The 16,962-nt window shown below is 46.8% G+C and overlaps 1 long non-coding RNA gene across 3 annotated transcripts; it reads left to right on the top strand.

Annotated features, from left to right (window-relative positions):
* Positions 1 to 1,403: 1,403 nt before the first annotated feature.
* On the top strand, positions 1,404 to 16,112 carry LOC125616104. Of its 3 annotated transcripts, none has more exons than XR_007346731.1 (4): positions 1,404 to 1,624; positions 13,581 to 13,642; positions 14,046 to 14,109; positions 15,191 to 16,112. It is a non-coding gene; the product is annotated as an uncharacterized LOC125616104 (long non-coding RNA). The 3 variants fall into 3 exon arrangements; XR_007346732.1 differs by lacking the exon at positions 1,404 to 1,624 and adding an exon at positions 7,140 to 7,344; XR_007346733.1 differs by lacking the exon at positions 1,404 to 1,624 and adding an exon at positions 7,555 to 7,669.
* The last annotated feature ends 850 nt before the right edge of the window (positions 16,113 to 16,962 follow it).

The following is a 16,962-nucleotide window of genomic DNA, read 5'->3' as shown; positions in this document are numbered from 1 at the left end:
CATGAGACGTGACCACCTCGAAGTAGAAGGATGGCCCTTGCTTTGACAGCTGGGTGATGGAAATTTCAAAAGGGGGCCTTCTGGGAGATGTTGGAGAGGGATCTTCATGTTGCCAAACCCTGAGGATGGGAGTTCCTCTAAGGTGGGCTCAGCCTTGGGCCTCCCAGGAGACCCCACCTGCCTTAGCTTCTCTGGATAATTTTCCCAGGTTTGAAGACCCCAAAGCCCAGAGGGACACATCCCAACCTTGCTGATTTGATCTAAAATAGAACTACCTGTAAATTTACTTTACAAAGTAAGAAACTGACACGTATTTTCTCATCTTCTTTCTTTTTGCTGTGCTATTCAGAATCATTCGAATGCTCATGGTTGCTTCACCTTCTGTGAGATTTCAATCAACAGCACAGATGTCCAGGTGCAGAGGATATAGGAGAGGGTCCATGTCACAGGGGCTAACTTTCATTGATGATTGAAATTCCCAGGCATTTTCACATTTTAGTAAGGAAGTAAAACACAAGGTTGGTCTATACCATGGTTGGAATAGTTTCCTTTAAATCAGTGTTAAAACCTAAATCACCTGATTCAGGAGGCTGAGGCAGGAGGATCTCAAGTTGAAAGCCAGCCAAAGCAGTTTAGCAAAGCCCTAAGCAATTCAGTCAGACCCTGTCTCTAAATAAAATACAAAAATGGGCTGGGGATGTGGCTCAGTGGTTAAATGCCCCTGGGTTCAATCCCCCAAGCCAAAACAAAATAAAACCCTAATCACCAAGATAGTGGTATTAGAAAGTGAAGTCTTGACAGAGCCCTCATGAATGAAATTAGTGCCCTTGTAGGAGAGAAGGAAGAAAGCTTCTTTCTCCCCTTGCAAACCAGATATAAACATAGTCAAAAGGTGCCATCTATGAAAACTTTTAAACTTACTCAAACTATGTTCTATGGTACTTTAACTGAACTTTCATTCTTTGATCCTACATCATTCATTCCTTGTTTCTATCCAAATCCTTTGTGAAGATGGATGTTACATATTCAATATATTTAAGAAAACGACTTGCACCTGTAACTCATTGGTTCCTTGCCAAAATGTATGAAATTCCAGGAAAGAGAACCAATAGTGTTATATTTGCCCTGAAGATGAGCACAAATGCAATGAGGAGCATTCCGTTGATACTCGGTTCACGACACGTGGTGGCACGGCCTTCTCTGTCCTTACCATTCTGCCTTTCTCTGGCATCTCCGCTCTTTCACGCCTTACCCTGCGTGAATCTCGCTGTTGCCAAGATCTCTGAGGTCTCCAAGGGAAACCGCCCCTAGACCACTGATCAGGAAAGCCCAAAAAATCACCTGGGACGCGTTAGGGAACTGGCGTCCAGCAGGGGGAGCCCTGGTTGCTGTCTTGGGGGACGACCTAGCTCCGTGCCAGCTGCAGGCGGATGAGACAGCCGCGCAGGAAAGTCCCGCGCGTGTTTGAGGCGCTGCGAGGTGACTCGGGCCCGCAGGGAGGCATCGGTCTCTCCCCAGGCCTGGAGCTCAGCCGGGCGACAGGCGACTGACGGCCCGGCCCCCGACGGGCGGATGATGGACAGCGCGGCGCCGGGCTGTGAGCGCGCGGGCGGTGACGCTGCGGGTGAGCGGGGTCACCGAGTCACTAATGGCCCGGCCCGTTCCTGCGCCGGCGGAGGAAATGGCCCTGCCTAGCATTGATCTTGGAAGTGGCTGAGTCGGCGCTGCGGTTCTGAGGAGTCCAGCCGCCTCGCGCCAGATGCCCTTCCGTGTCCATCCTGCAGCCCTGTCCCCACCCCATCCCCCTCCCAGACCCCTCCCCCCCTTCTTTCTCCCTCTCTCTGTCTCTCCTTCCATTTTCCCTGTCTGTCCCCGCACTTCACTCCTCTCTTTCCCTTTTAAAATGTTTCCAAATTCCCAGCCAGGAGCCCCTGTCTTTGAAAAGGGATATAACTTAAACATTGAGATTTTTAGATCAAAGATCACTGGAAAGCAATTTTGTAAACTTTGCTTTTATCCGTGGATTGTGGCTCCAGGAGATGGGGCTGTTTAAATGGCTACAGCCCCAAACAGCCTCCTCCCCTCTACTTTGAAGCTATGAGGAAGGTCGGAGTTCTGAACATTTTCTCTGGAGGAAGTTTGGGAGTTCTGATGTCCACTTTCTCAGTAAGGAGAGGCTGGTGGAAATTTACTGGGCAGTTACTACATGCCAGATGCTGTGCTGGGTCCCCCACACAATGAGCACATTTCATTTTCCTGCCAATCCCATGATTCTCTTTTAAGGGAGGACAAAATTAGGGCTCAGGGGTGCATGGTAACTTGCTAGCTGACCTACCTAGTCTTGGCCACAGGCAGATGGGGCATCCAACTCCAACTCTGGAAGGGTCCTGATCCGCCCCACACCTCCTTCCAGGAAACCAGTTCCAAGGATAGACTGAAGGAAAAACAGCTTCTAACAGATGGGAGTGAGAAGGTGGCAAAGAGTGGTCCCAAATCCATTGCCCTACACTCCAGGGTCAAGAGGTGTACAAAACAGGGACACAGAGCTTGCTTTGGGCACTGTTAGCATCAACATGATCAGTATTTCCTCCAGTGTCTTAGCATTTGCCTAGCTTGGGGTGAGGGTGGGGTTAGGAGCTATATTAATTTACTAGGATCGCCATAACAAAATACCATAGACTGAGTGGCTTAAACAACAGAAATGTACTTTCTCACAGTTCCAGAGACTGGAAGTCCAAGTTCAAGGTGTCTGCAGGGTTGATTTCTCCCAAGGTCTCTCTCCTTGGCTTGAAGATGTCTACCTTCTCTCTCGTGTCCTCATATGGTCTTTCCTCTGGGCATGCATGGTGCTGTCACATTTCCCCAAGAACACAGTCATAATTGGATAAGCGTCCACCCTAAAGGCCTGATTTTAACTTGATTTACCTCTTTAAAGACCCGGTTTCCAAATGGATTCAGGATTTAACGATTCAGGACTTTACCCATGGATTTTGTTGGGGGGAATGAGGGACACATTTGAAATAGAAGCCATATGGACACATATATAGGGACACATATATAACCCAAATAGGTTTTAGTTGCGTGATGGCACACCCTGCAAAATGTGCACTTTCATATGCAAATTGGTTATTTTTTTATGCGTGCACAAAAACATCTTCCTTAAAAATAGACATCCGTGAGAAAAATGTTCAAACACTCTGTACATTCCCTATTCGTTGTTTTTAAGAGTCATGAGTCTTTGGTTTGGCTCAAGAAAAATTATGTATGAAATCCAATAAATGAGAAGTCTATTGCTCAACCACTTTTGAAAAATGTCTATCACAGAGGCCAATTTTTTTTCTCCTATCAAGTCTTGTGATTCTCTATGAACCAGATCTTTGCAAGAAAAAGCTTAAGAGGGCGGGTGAGTGTAGTTCAGGATTTAGGACACTAGGTGGCGCCTGGGTTAGAGGCGAGGAGGAGACAAAATGTCCGCAGGCTCACTCGGTTCAGGCTCTTGATTTGGTTTGAATGAAGAATGCATCATTCTAAAAGTTGAATTTTTTTCAATCAAAAAGAAACCTACTGCTCTGATTCTAGTGAAAAAGTCAGATTTGCGTGTGCACTCGCGCGCCATGTGTTTTAATGAGCAGTCTGTAATCTAGGGATCATAATTGAACCAGACTGTAATAGATATTATTATCAGGAGCTCTTTTTCTCTATCAGAAATGTTAGGCATCTTCTGTGTTCTCTTTGAGATGACACTTTCAAATCTCGTCCTCCCCTTGTTCCCACAGGACTGTGAGCCTCCTGGGTACAGACACTCCTTCCACAGTGGCGAATACAGATTCATGTCTCTGCTGAATACATTGGCTGTCTTATGCAGGGGACCATATCAATTGAGTGTTAGAGCATAATGTTAGGAGAAAAGGGGGCATCCGTAGAGGAGGTGAAAAAGTGTTTGCAAAGTGCAGTTCTCATTATGTGCAATTCCCCAGGCCATGTACTATAGAGCTTCACCTTAATTTAAGTTCTGGGGTTGGAGTTGTAAGTATCAGGATGTTGCTAGGATATTTCTCTCCTGGATTCTCATTCATTTATTCTCCTAGGCTATTGTGGGGTGGTTGGGGGACTCTAGATTACACAGCTATAGCTCCTCCCTCCATGTTGCTGGATGAAGCAAGGGCAGGGCAATAGATGACATACACATGGCTAGATAATGTTCTCCTGAACTGTCCCTAGTCTGCTAGGTCTGAAGTCACAGGGCTTCTATTTCAACACCAGGTGCTCACACCATGTTCTTTGTTCAATGGTAAAAGACAGATTATCCTGTGATTCCAAGTTGCAGCTTCACATTTTACCATTTGTGTTGGCTGGTCTCCAGTGTTCCCTCCTCCTATTTATTTGAGAACTTTCTCCACTCTCAGGGCCTCAGAGACTGTTCTGTTCTTTGTGAACTGGTCTGGTCTCTGTCTCCCACTCTCTTGACTTCTGGCTTTCCAGCCGGGCTCAGCCATTGGATGGAGGAGAGAAAAGTGATGTCTGTGCCTGTGGTCCCCTCCTGCTGGTGGTGGCAAGTCCCTCTGGGGCCCTGCTCCTCTTAGCAGCCCTTCTGGGACCTCTCATGAGCTTGCTATGACATCACCTTCTGCCCTCACCCCTTGAAGCAGCTTTCTGCTCTGCTGCCCCTGGTTGGTTTGTTCACCTGTCCAGGCCTCCCTCCAGCCAGCCCTTGGAGACACTGGCTCTTTCCTGGAAGCCTTCCATGGATTCACTGTCCAATCAAACTGGCGTTCCTAACTTAGCCTTTTTGAGCCTCCGTTTCCTTCTAAAATGGGAACATTAATATCTACCTTGCTGGTTGTGAGCAACAAATATAATAACCACTATAAAACAAGATACATTAAAATATTAATTTCATATAAAAACATAGTTATTGACACAATGAATGCCACAGGTTAGGAACTTGATCAATGCTTTTATTCACTTATGTTGATTTTTTTCATGAATGGATAGATTTATGAATGGATGGATGCTCAAGCACCTTAGAAAGGACGGGAGTGCCAGCACACACCACGGTCCAGGACGTGGACTCTGAGGCCAGACTGCCTGCAGTAGAACCCCAGGCCCTTTCGAGCTCCGTGGGACCTGTCTGTGTCTCAGTTTCCTCAGCTCTTAAGTGCAGCCAATGATAGGACCGCTCCCCCACAATGTGGGTGCAGACAGGATTATACCAAGTAATATGCAAAGCATGTGTCTTTGATTATTTCTGAAATGTACTAAACTGATGTTGCCCCTCCTTCTTGTTTTGGGTGACTCCCCGCCCCTCCACCAGTCAAAGCTGCACAAGTCCAATTGCCATTTGCAGCCACATTCAGCAGGAACCTTGCTGGTGGCAGGGGGCAGCCTTTGGGTCTCATCTGTCCCAGTGGCAGCTTGAGACTGGGTCCCCGATGCTTTGGAGTAACAGTTCAGAGGCTGGGCCAAACTTGAATGCTAGACTCAAGCTGTTATCTCAGCAGGGAGCAGGCTGGAAGGTTTTAGCCTCCAAGCTCAGAGTCAGCCGACGGTCATGTGGTCATGTGGAACAAGTCGGCAGATGGTGGGATGAGATGGCCGCATCCCTGGCCCTGTGGTGTTCCTGTAGTCTGGGAAGATGGGGGGCAGCCTGAGCAAAGAGGGCTTCGGAACAGGCGCCTCCTCTGGCTCCTTGGGGTGAAGGTCCTGCAGATCATAGTCCACCTTCCTGCCAGGATGCAAAAGTGTCCTCTCCATCCTTGAATCCCGGGAGTTGAGTGGAATTTGCTGCAGATGTGTCATCCATCCTCTGAGGACTTCCTTCACTGTAGCACCCATCTGCATGAGCTCTGGGAGGATGGCGTTGGAGCCCGTCTTGGTGGGTGTCACGAATATTTAAGCGTGGTTGCTGCAGAGAGGGGAAAGTGGGTTCCTGATTGTGCAGCCGCCGGCCTTTTTGTTGGTTTGTGATGGGGAGGACGGGACCATTTAGCACATGAAACTCCCGCCCATGTTATCTCAGTGCTTTATTAACGAAATCTCTGATGACCCAGTATCAGATGGAAATCAGCACTGCTTTACCTAGAATTCCAAGAAAACTGAGTGTACCATCAGGATGGAACCCTCTCTCACCTCTTTTAGTGTAGAGTGGATAATTTAGAATGTTTTACTCTTCCTTCATTGTCCCATCTTCCATCCCTGTGGCAGTAGCAGTACCTGTGCAGGTGTTCAGTCAGTGAGAGATGGCGTGTGCGACCGTGGTCCCACGACGTTAGGATGGAGCCCAAGCAGACCTCTCACCTAGTGATGGCTCGCAGTCTTAATGTGTGTCACAACAACAATGTTGCCCAATGACACGTTCTCAGAATGGGTCACTGGGGTTGAGCCGCATGTGACTGCCTTGTGTCCCCTGTCCTCAGGCCCTCTTTAATTTTTCCACTCCTTTCCAAAAGTTTGATTCTTAGCACAGAATAATTATGTCCTGGTAAATTCTTTCATTTGTAATTTCTTAAGTTCTTTTGACATAAACACATGTAGGTTATGTTAGAGTTTTCCATTTATTTTGTCTTAAAATAGCATTTTATTACCAAGGCACGTTTGATCTGAGATGTGACGTGACCTCCCAGGCTTTTTACAGTTGACCCATGATTCACATTTTGGGTCTGTAGCTTTTTTGCAGGTTCCAAATGGGCCCAAACCTTGTCCATAGGGGATTTCAAATCATTTCTGTGATTTTGAGAAGTCTTTTTATTTTGGGGATGGGTGGGTGGGTACTGGGGATTGAACTCAGGGACACTTGACCACTGAGCCACATCCCCAGCTCTATTTGGTATTTTATTTAGAGACAGGGTCTCACTGAGTTGCTTAGTGCCTTGCTGTTGCTGAGGCTGGCTTTGAACTCATGATCCTCCTGCCTCAGGCTCCCAAGCTGCTGGGATTACAGGCGTGTGCCACCATGCCCAGCTCGAGAAGTCTTTTTGACATCTCAGGCAAAATCTGTGTCTATTCTCCCTCTCACTGATGTTCCCTATAACTTCAATGGGAAAGTCTCAATTTCATTACTTAAATTCCTTAGGGATGGGGATATGAAGTAGTTCATGCTCCAGGTCTGATCCCTTTGTGAGGACCCCCCAGGAGGCACCTGCCTGGCCTGTGGGATCTTGGGGACTTCCTCTGGGCTCATTTTCCTTTCAGGCTGGCCCTGGGGGGTGCCTGTGACGGCAGAACTCCACCTCTTGCTCTGTGCCCAGGTGACCCTGCTCCTGCTGCAGTTATTACCAGATGAAACCTGAGGGAGGAAGGCCAGGTAGTTCCCAAACGTCACGAGGCCCCAGGTGACTCAGCAAGGTCAGAGTCTGCAGTGGCGGTGGTGGCAGCAGCCTCTCGATTGGCAAGTGGGAGCCTGGAGGGAGGGGGGATGTTAATGCCTGACTGTCTCCTCCCCACCTGCCTTGTTTCCGGCTCTGCCAGGCCTGTGATTGCATCATGCACACCTTTGTAAACAATCCATTTAGCAACCAAATTATACCCCGGGTAATTATAGCTTCCAGCCTCGTGTCAGGGGTTCCCAGTTCTACAACCTGTCTCTGGTGATATCACAGCCTGCAACAAGAGGGGGAACCGGCTTTTGCTGAAATCTTGACGAGACATTGGGGAGAGATGGCATGTGGGGGTGGGTTGCCTTGACTTATGCTAATTGTCTGCGGATCTTGTTTTGACAGTCCTGAAATTGTGTTTGGACTGTTGATTAGATCAATATGGGAAACCGGGCTGGAGCAGTTTGTCTTTGAGGAAATAACAATCTGGGTAAGATCAGCTTCTCTGGTGTGAAGGAGGAAGTTCATTCCTAGCTCTGGCCACCTTCCTGTTCCACTTGAAGCTGCCTTTTTCTACTGTAGCTCTTAAAATGGACAGGGGACACCCTGGCACAGGCCAGGAGCTGGACAGTGGGTGGAGTAACAGCAGAAGGCAAGACTGGATGGGTAGCCAGCCTGTGCATTTAGAAAGAGGAATCCACGGGGGCCGGGGTGTGGCTTAGTGGTAGGCTCATGCTCCGCATATGTGTGAACCTGGGTTCAGTCACCAGCTCCCAAAAAATTAAATCAATGATAGTAAATAATTAAAGCAATTAATAAAAAGAGATATCCAAGGGATTACTCTGAGCCTCTTTCGGTGGCTCTACAGACAATGGTTCTATAAAAGGGCACCGTGGGAGGGGAGAAGGGCACCAAGTAGGAGACGGCAGCAGTAGGGGGGACCGTGGAGTAGCCACAGGCTGAAGAGAACCTGATTAGGGCCCTGTGCCAGCAAAGGAGTGGGTATGTCTCAGATTTCCTAAAAGCAGCATCTGCTGGTGATGCTTGGGTTTATGACCTTGCTGTTCGCTGAGATCTGATGATTCTTTACACCTCTGGTGACAGGAAGATTTCATCACTGGAGCTGAGGACAGGAAGCCCCACAGCCATTTACACATGCCACATTCCAAGGCAGAGCGGGCCTGTGCAGCCTGGGATTCTGTGGCTGGGATTCCCTCTGCAGGTGTGCCGTCTCTCTGTCGCAGAGGCCCAGAGGCTCACGCTGGCATGGAAGGCGACAGGGAAGGGAATGAAAATGAGCTGTGTATGAGTGTCTCCAGGCTTCCCTCCCTGCCTGTCAGAGAGCTTTGCATCTCAGCTGACTGGCCTTCCCCGTCCTGTCCACTGGGAAGGGGCCGCCGTGTTTAGGGTGCTTCTCTGCTTGCTCAGCTGTGGCTGGCCAGGGGTCCTTTGGGATGATTTTAGGACAGAGTTGCTGGAGTACAAGGGAACTAGATGGGGAAAAAGGGAAGGAGATTTAAAGAAGTATTGCCGTGAGCCCTGTGTCTCTGTCACAGTGTTTAAGAGATGTATATATAAAAATATAGACAGTCATTTTGAGGGTTTTTGCCGCAGCACTGGTCTGAGACTGGGCCACATGGAACATGGAGTATGTGGAGGCAACGTGATCAGGAAGGCTGGACAGTAGCCAACACTTTCCTGTCTTTTGGGAGAGCCTGGCAATGGAGCTCTTCTGGCTTAGTCTACATCCTTGAGAGCTTTAGCACACACACAGACCCTGGGATACAGGCTCTGATCTCAGTCCAGCAGGAACTGAGGGGAAAACATTTGTTTCCCTCAGAAACTCTCAGCAACACATTCATGCAAGCTTTCCAAAAGGCTGGGTCTGGAGCCAACTCCACTGTGCATTTAGAGGCCTCTGCCCATTTTTCTAAGTCCATTTCTGGGACTCTTTGTAGAACTATGATCCCATTTAAAAAATTTGCCTGAGTGCTTCCTCAAATGCAATGGATAATTTGCTTGGCTGTACTATTAGCATATATTTGCATATTTGTTTCCTAATTAAAATATGAGTAAGAAGAAAAGGCTAATTATACCCAAAGTGCATGAGTCGTCATGATTAAAACCACATTTAATAATTTTACTTACTGGTTTTGAAATCCTGAGTGATCTGCTATTCATCATTAAGTTCTCATTCTTATCATGTTTTAGCTGTGTACTTAATGTTGTGGGGAGGACTCCAGATCAGGTGCTGTGGAATTGGAATTTGAAGCTATTCCTATGCCTCAGAAAGACTAGAATCAAATGGAGGAGAAAGGACCCATGTAGAAATTACACCCACACCAAAAGAGGACTGGGCCCAGGTACCTTCAGTGGTACCATCGGCCCTGTGGGCTGCTGGATTCGACCCCTGCAGATACCAAATTCTGTGGATGCTCAGGTATCTTAAATAAAAAGCTGTCGTATTTGCTTATAACCTACTCACATCCTCCCATAGACGTTAAAGCATCTCTGGATTACTTATAATATCTAATGTAATGTAAATGCCATGTTATCCTGTGTTGTTTAGGGAATAATGACAGGTGGATAAAGTCTGCACATGTTCAGTACGGACAATTTAAAAAAATATTTTTGATATGCACGATTGATTAGTTGAATTCATGGATGTGTAACCCATAGATATAGGTTTTATTGTTAAGATTCCTAGTCTTAAATTGGGTGGTGAGCTTCTTAATCAAATAATATTATTGAATTCATAATAGTACAAATGTTATCAGGTACTCTTGAATATGCTGCATATTACCTGAGTGTGTGAGTGTTGTGTGTGTGTGTGTGTGTGTGTGTGTTACTGGGGATTCAACCCAGGACCTCACACATGCTAGGCAAGTGCTCTACCACGGAGCAACATGCCCAGCCCTTTTTATTTTATTTTGAGACAGGGTCTCACTAAGTTGATCTTGAACTTGTGATCCTTCTGCCTCAGCCTCCTGAGTTGCTGGGATTATAGGCATGAGACACTGTCCTGGGCTCAGGTTTTTTTTTTTTTTAATTATTATTTTAAAATGAGAACTAGCATCTCAGGAAAGTTGCTGCTTTTATTCATGATAAGGAGCCAATCTTTTTAAGAATACTGAGTTCTGAAGAGTTAACTTTTAGGAGAAGGGAAAGCAGAAAGTCCTAATTTGGACACATTTCTAAGACTCCTGGAGTTTCCATCAGTTCTGGTGAGTTTAGGTAAGTCAAATAAGCAAGTTGGGCAGAGTCACCTTCTTGGCCTGCATGGGCCTCTGGTCCATTAAGTGACACAGATCTGAGTACAACTGGGGCTCCCTCCCTGGCAGACACTGTCATTGAATGCCACCACAGAAGTACTAATGCTTGGGTCTCCAGTGGAAAACTACATGGCTCTGAACCTTCTACTGAGATTGAGTCCTGAGGTTGAGGCCTGTAGACCTTCTCGTCAGCCCTGTGAGGGGTGCTGAGAAACAGGAGGGGAAGAGCCGGCAGGAAGGGCCCCTTCGCCTTTGCTCCCCTCAGTCCCCACTGGTCACACCTCAGGGGTTGCTGTGGAGAGGGTTGGCAAGTGTCAGGAACAGAGAAGAGGCCACAGTGCCACCAAGCCAGCACTGACCATCCTCCTGGTCCAGTCAAACTCCTCCCCTTCCCGATGCCACCACCCTCTCTCAGTCCTTAGGGGTTCCTGCCCCTTCAGTGACACAGTTTCCTGAATGATGGATCTCCCTACCTTTGGGCTGTCCCTCCCCATCCAAAACGTACCCAGAGAGGGAGATCAGCTTTATTCTCTTGCTCAAAATATTCCAGGCTCTGCCCGTTTCCTTGTAGAGATGAGTCCCCTGTCAGCTAGTGTTGGGGGCCTTTTAGGCTGTGGCTCCAGTCTCCCTCTGCGCTCTAGGGAGACTTGGCTCCCAGTGGGCCTCTCTGTGCCCAGTGGGTCTCATCTCTTTGCAGATCCTTCTTGGCTCAGTGCCCAGGCCCAGAGCCTGGCTCCTGCTTGCACAATTATCTCTTGGTCTGTTGTCTTCTTGCCTGTTTTCTTTTGGCATCCTAGATGCTTGGAGAAGGCAAAGCGTGAGACTGGGGAGGGGTTACAAAGACCTTACTGTGGCCACTAGTGTAGCTCAGTGATAGTGTGTGCGCTTAGCAGTTTTGAAGCCCTGGGAAGAAAAGGAAGAGAAAGAAGAGGAAGAAGGTTCTAGGCACTGCCTAATAAAATAAGGACTAACTATGATGGGGCAGCGGGTAAACTGAGCATTCAAGTACTAATCCTATATCACTCAGGCCTGTCTGCACCCACCCCCATCCCCTTTCATGGCAGATCAGCCACCAGGTGACTTGGGGTGTTCTTGTGTTCCAACCTTAGTCCAAATCCTAACCAGATCCTTGTCTGGCTGTTTTCGAATTTCTTCCCAATTTCTCATCCTCCCTGCTTAACTGTCACCGTGAAAGTCTCCCTAGCACACTGACAAAGAGGTCCACCGCCCCCCTAGACCAAGATCCACATTCCTTTACCCGGGGCATTCCATTTGTGCTTTCCTCTGTCACTACATAGGCCACCTTCCTGTCCTGTGACAACCNCCCCCCCCCCCAGCCCTTGCTTCGTGGCAGGCCTTACTTTACACAGAGAAAAGAAAGAGATGGTCCTTGTCCTGTCTGTTCAGACTCCACTCAAATCTCCCATTCTCGATGGACTGATTCGGGATCTATCTAGTCTAGGTCGCTGGTCTAGACGCTGCAAGGGATGCCACATTGAGTAAGAACCAGTTCTTTTCCTCCAGAGGCTCCATGCTGCAAATCCGTCTCTCTCCATGAAACTTTATGTCCCCTCCCACTCAAGCCCGTGGAAAAGCAGCTAAATTCCTACTGCTCTGTGTTAATCAGGGTCTATGGGCGGGCAAGAAGCAGCGATGGACTCCAGAGTGACCTTTGACCCAGCAATTCCACTGCCAGGAGATGACTCCAGGACCCCCCACAGGGGACATCAAGGTTGATAAAGAAGGATGCCCATGGCACCACTGTTTGCGTAGCAGAACAACCCAAATGTCCGCCAAGAGAAACCTGGTTAAATAAACGATGGAACATTCTTAGACCTTTTCCAAAGATTTAAGAGGGCTTCCATTTGCTGATGCCAAGATAAAGCCACCTCTGAGTTAGATTATGGAGTGAGAAGAGCAGAAACCAGCACAGTGTAAACAGTGTGATCCATCTCCCGTAATTTAAAAAAAATGAGACGCTATATATTTTGGTAAATGCACACATTTATTTTAGTAGAAAATAGACAAGAAGCTGATAACAGTGACACCTTTGGAAAAAGGGACAGAAAGAGAAGTTCTTACGTTTTATTAGATACTGTTCGATTTTCTTACTTTATACCATTGACTACATTTACTGGGAAAGTTCAATAAGTGTCATCTGGATGGTGGAATCAGGGGACAATTCTGGTTTCTCCCTTAGAGTTTTCCATATAAAATGAAATTCAAGAGTTGTATTCTTAGGCCAGGAATCCTGAGTTGTGCCGGTGGGGGTGCAGGGAAGGAATGGTATTCAGCCTGTCCTGAGCTTTTGCTGATGGGTCAGGTTTGAAAGTCACTACAGGAGCTTCTGGAACCCGACCACTCTCTTCTCTGGCCCAGGGGGTGTGAAGATGTGAGGTCTGGCTCACTGTAGCCCTTTTGCTTCTCTGAAACAAAACTGGTGGTGATTCCACAACCTAAGGACAAGCAATGGGTGGTGACAGAGAAACAGGGACCCTGGTGACATTTTTGGGCCACAGGAGCACGCTTCACCCAAAGGTGAAGTCTCTAGACTTTTCACTTATGAAGCCAATAAATCCTCTGTGTTGTTTAAGGCAGCTCGAGTTCGGTCCTTCGTCACCTGTAACATTAAGAGTCCTGAATGATAGACTTCCATTAACTGAGACAAGTTGAGGATGTCTTTATCCCTCGAAGCCTGAAATTGCCTAATTTATAAAGTATTTAATGATGTTTCCAAGATAAACCCTCGCCTGGCACCCTGGGCTCTATCTGATTGCCTGCTATATTTCTACCTCTAGAAATGATCTGTCAAACCAAGAAGGATGATGTTGGGATGCAGCCTCCATGCCAGTGAAAGAATTATGCTCTCTGGTTACCCTTTGTCATGTAACTCTTGAATAAATTTGGGTTCGACAGATTAAGGGCATAACCAAGAAATATTGCTTGTGATTTAACTGATATTTGGGTTTGTTCATTGAATCACTTCATTTGACAGCCATGTGTTAAGGACTCACCGTGAGCTGGAATCCCTGCTAGGCCCTGGGTGTAGACAGAGTGGTAAGTAAAACAGACCCGCTCTTTACCCTCATAGGGGTTAGAGGCTAATGGGGAAGATAGACACTAAACCAGTAACCAATATTCACACAGATAAACAAGGCATTTATACACTTAGATAAGTGTATAAAAGACCAGCACTGAGTACGTAGAGAGCATCGCAGGGATTTCTAAAATAGATCCTTCTAAGGAGATCACTTTAAGCTGAGAGCTGAAGAAGGAATTGCTATTAATTAGGCAAAGAGTGAGGAAAAGAATGTTCCAAGGAGGAAGAAAAGCATGAGCAAAGGCCCNTCTATATTTTAGCCTAAGGGAAATGGGTGCCACTGAAGGTGATATCGCAAAGCAGGAGAGAGACATGTTCTGAGTTGTGTTTTTAAAAAGATCTCTTTGGTTTATTGTGCAGAGAATGGATCCAAGAGGCAAGGGTGGAAGTGGTGAGACTAGTTGGGAGTTTTGCAGAAATCCAGGTGAGTTTCTGGGGACTAGGAGTCAGGTGGGGGCTGTAGTGGGAGAAAGTGGAGACATCCACTTTCAGGTGGCATCTGTGAGGCTCAGGAGAGTGGCTCTGTGTTCTGTGGCAGGTGGGAGGGAGGGTCAGGGAGGACCACCAGCCTTCTGCCCTGAGCCATTGGACAGACTGGGAAGGGCCCCTTGGATGTTGAACGTTCATTTTGAGCTTTGTCTGTGTGGACGTGTCCTTCTGCTGGGACAGGTGGAAGTTTCGTCTTCCTGTCTCAGCTGATGGGCAGATCCCAACCCTTTACAGAGACAGATTTTTCTAAGCTTGTCTAGAAGCCAGGCAAGAGTGGGATCTCACACTTCATTGCTCTCCTGGAAGAGCAGACAGATAAAGGAGGCAGGAAGCCAGTGCAGCGTTAGGGGGTTGGAGGGGAGGGGCTGGGAGGACGTCTGGCCACCCTGTCACTTTCTTTGCAAGACCCCTGAATCGTTGCCTCCTTTGTCCAGGGCCTCTAGTCCTGGGATAACTGAAGGAAGAATCGTAGTCCAAGAACCATCAAGGGCAGACAACCTCTCAGCCCTGGGGACATCCTAGCATCCTAGTTTTTAAAATTTCTTGAAGATTTTCATTCCATTGACCTATGTGGACTAGAAGCATCTAGGAGTCTCATTTTCAATTTATTAACTTATTTTCCACAAACTATAATAACTATAAAAATTTTTTTTTGGAAGGAAACATATTCATGAGTCTGTGACCCAAGAACAATGATATCTTTTTAAAAAATATTTTGCATATAACCTTCTAGTCCTTAATACATTAATCCAGTTCACCAAATTCTAATGAAGTACTCAGGACATACCAGGCCTTGTTCTCAGAACCAGGGATACAGACAATAGCAAAATGGACCAAAGTCAACAAACATGCATATTTCAAATAGTTAAGCATACAATATGCCATTTTAATCTTTAGGAATTTTAAATGGTATTTACATTTTTCTAAATTACTTAATGCCCACATGGTATGCTAACATGTTAAGAAAAGAATTTATTAAAATATTCACCAGTTGGGACCACTGTCTCTGCCAACAGACCCTGGGAATGATTCTCACCACTGCATCCCCAGCCGCCGGTACCATGCCCAACAGACAGAAGCAAATATTCAGTAAATATTAGCCGAAATGGCACTTTGTTTCTAGTTTGGGAATAGCACTAACACAGCAACAATCATCTGTGTACCTAGAGGCTTCTGTTGAATGATTCCCGAAGACAGATCTTTTCAAACTTGCTCATCAAAGTTCTCACGGCAGCAATAGAAATTGAACACTTGGGGGCAGGCGTGAGGGGGGGCTGTCAATGGTGGCTACAAAATACACAAGTATTTAAATATAATTAAAACGATGTGGTCCAGGAAAATGTTTGTAATTACAGCATTACGTCTTTTCTATTGACTTTGGCACATCCCTGAAGAGAGTAGTGCCTCACTTTGGTCTACACAACAGGTTCAAGGTGCATTGAATTGTCTTTCCCAAATATGCTGGAGTCCTGATCACCAGGACCCATGACGACAACCCAATGTAGAAATAGGGTTTTTTCAGATGAGCCAGTTAAGATGAGGTCAGAAGGTAGTCCCCAACCCAATATCTGTCCTTATAATGTAGGGACATTTGGATACAAAGACAGGTGAGTAGCAGGGAAGACACCATGTGTACCTAAAGGCAGAGATCTGGTGTAGCACCTGCTGTGGGAGGCTGAACTAGCCCGTGACTGGGTCTGACTCCCCTGCTGAGTGATGTGGCATCTGGCGGCCATGCTGCTGGATAGCCCCGGTCTTCTAGGATTCCAGTGACTGTGTCTCGTGCATGGGTGTGCCTTCCTTTAGCCCCATGGGTCGAGCTACGCTCACCTGTTCCTTTGTGATATTACCCTGCTTGGGATAGAATGTTCCATGGAAGTCCCCTTCTCTTACTCTGCCCTTGGGTGTGGCCTTCCTAGATGTCAGTCAACCTGCTGACTTCAGACATCATGAAACTGGACTCAGCCCCCTGAAACCTGACCCCTTGCCTCATTTGAATAGCTTCTCCTCAATAAAAGGGGTCAGCACATGCTTGCTCTCTCTTTCTTTCTGTAGACTCTTAGGGTCAGAGGAGCCGTTACAGCACCCCGCAAAGAAAAAGGTATCTCTGTCTCTTGTGTGGTTATTTCCTGCAGCCCAGTTCCCCTGGAGTGACCCTGAGTGTTTTAGTTGAGAGCAACCCGGCAACCTGCAGGTCAAGATAGGCCAAAGTCCACCAGCAAATGCCCAGAAGCTGGGAGAGGAGGCCTAGAGGATACCAACCCTGCTAATACCTTGATCTAGGACTTCTGACCTCCATACCATGAGACACATTTCTGGAGTCAAACCATTCAGTCTGTGGCACTTCACTATGGCAGCTAGGTAAGCAAACTTGTACAGATGTTGTGCAATAAACTGTTTTTTTTTTTTTTCCTCCCAACCTAGTGGGTGTCCAATGACTCCTTAATCCTGATTTGATTTTTTTTTTTATTACATAACTTGAGAGAATGAATGCTTGCCCGGGAGTCTGTTTGCTTATTGAACTCTTGCTTGTCTGTGTATGTCCTGAGGTGGGGTCTTGCTCCCACTTGGGAGGTGCCTGGATTAGTCTGTGCTCATTTGATGAAGTAAAAGATCAATTAACAACCTAATTGAATTTTATTTCATGGAACATCTGTCCAATTAAGTCTGACCAAAGAAAATATGGTCTTTAATACTTACATTTCCCGTCAGCACCTATGACTCCTTTTAATTTACTGAAACAAGGGCTTTGAGGCAATTCTGCAGGGATCATTATTTTACTCTCACC

Source organism: Marmota marmota, unplaced genomic scaffold (genome assembly GCF_001458135.2).
Source record: "Marmota marmota marmota unplaced genomic scaffold, marMar, whole genome shotgun sequence".
Lineage (NCBI taxonomy): Eukaryota > Metazoa > Chordata > Mammalia > Rodentia > Sciuridae > Marmota > Marmota marmota.
This window is presented reverse-complemented; position numbering and strand designations above follow the sequence as displayed.